The sequence below is a fragment of the Spermophilus citellus genome, assembly GCF_964194105.1.
Source record: "Spermophilus citellus genome assembly, chromosome: 11".
Lineage (NCBI taxonomy): Eukaryota > Metazoa > Chordata > Mammalia > Rodentia > Sciuridae > Spermophilus > Spermophilus citellus.
Genome location: NC_138192.1, coordinates 45730161 through 45732011, shown reverse-complemented (window position 1 = coordinate 45732011; position 1851 = coordinate 45730161). Strand labels below are relative to the sequence as shown.

At 32.1% G+C, this 1851-nt stretch overlaps 1 pseudogene across 1 annotated transcript; it reads right to left on the bottom strand.

The window, feature by feature from the left end:
• Nucleotides 1-356: 356 nt before the first annotated feature.
• On the bottom strand, nt 357-946 carry LOC308631156 (cytochrome c, somatic-like; annotated as a pseudogene). The gene has a single exon. The product of its transcript is annotated as a cytochrome c, somatic-like (transcript).
• Nucleotides 947-1851: the final 905 nt, after the last annotated feature.

Sequence of the window (1851 nt, the reverse complement as noted above, 5' to 3'; positions counted from 1 at the left end):
CTACCAAAGAAGAAATTCTAACAGTGGGGCCCAGAATCTGTATTTTTTTTTTTAAATTTGAGAAGTGTTAAATATTCTTTATTTAATATCATACCTAAACCACACTAAATATGCCTTTCCATAAGGAAAGAACAGCATTTTAGATACAAGGAATTCTAATTAAATTGGCATGGTCAACAAAAATATAAAGTAGACACTGCTTCCTTATCTTCAACCTTTAATAGGCTAATGAACATAAATTGAAACAAATGTGAATCATGCTTGGTTCTGAGAGACTGAAGGGACTTCCCCCATATTTTAAACATATTCACATAATCAGTTCTATAAAACTAAATATAAAACCAGTTTTCAGATGTCATTCACCATTTTTGTGAAATACTGAACATTACTAATTAAGTCCAACCACAACTTTAAAAAGGGGAAACAGTGATAGAATTTACTGAAGTGGGAATATAACCAAAATATTAATTTAACTACAAGTAAGTTTTACTTAAATCAGGATTGTCCAACAAAAATAATTTTGTCAGTCATTCATGATCTGATTTCTGGTGTATCACATCAATTAAATTATGGTGCACATAAAAAAGCCAAGAGACATTTCTTTTTGGTAATAAATAAGGCAGTAGCTATTACTCATTAGTGGCTTTTTTGAGGTAAGCTATTAGGTCTGCCCTTTGTCCCTTCTTCTTAATGCCAGCGAAGATCATTTTTGTTCCAGGGATGTACTTTTTGGGATTCTCCAAATACTCCATCAGTGTATCCTCTCCCCAGGTGATGCCTTTGTTCTTGTTGGCATCTGTATAAGAGAATCCAGCAGCCTGACCAGTCTTCTGCCAAACAGTCCATGGAGATTTGGCCCAGTCTTGTGCTTGCCTCCCTTTTCCACCGTGTGGCATTGGGCACACTTCTGAACAAAAATCCTCTTGCCTTTCTCAACATCACCCATTTTTAATTAGGCACTTCTCTTTGAATTAGGCAAAACCTGTTAATTTTTAAAAGGTATTGGGGGGAGGTCTCAGCTCTTTCTGCCTTAACATGTTTAGCTTAACTCCAGAATCTGTATTTTAATAAACCTTTCCCCTGATTCTGATACATACTAAAATTAGAGAACCACAGTCCTAAAGCAAAGAGGTTTTTATAGAATTTTAAAGTCTAAAGAAAATGAAAAATTAACCCTTTCATTTTCTAAGTGATGCAAATAATAATAAATAGCTTGCTGATAGGTAATTTATTTTCTAAATTCTGCTCCTATGAAAGCTTCATAAACTAAGGAATCCAAGTACAGATACATGCTTAAAATTGAGGACCCACAAATACAGGCAGACAGGCACTCACTCAAATTCATATTTTAAATCTAATATTTACTTTTTAAAGTAGTTTAATATATTTATTGATCACTCAAATGAATTAGGTTTTATTATTTCATGAACAATAGTCACTGTCACTTCATATTCCAAAAGATACACTAATAAAGCTTAATATTCCAAGCCACACATATGCCATAGATATAGAGAGCAGCTGGTCAATATCCATCAAACTAATTAAATAATTTACATTTGGTGGATCATGTCAAGCAGGGATGGCAGAAAGTTTTCATTTGTCATAAATCATCCTTAAAAGATATTTTAAAATTAAAAATTTACTTTCCAACCCAGTTGGAAAATATATTTGAAATATTTGATTATACTTACCTATTTAAAGCAGAAATGGATTAAAAACTTGATTCTTTTAAAAAGTCTTCATCACACCCACAATAGTAGTTTTAAAAAGTATTATATAATGACATTTTTCTCTTAGTGCAATCAGACATAAAAGTTAGTCAGTACTTTTCTAATTTGTGTATCTGTGTGA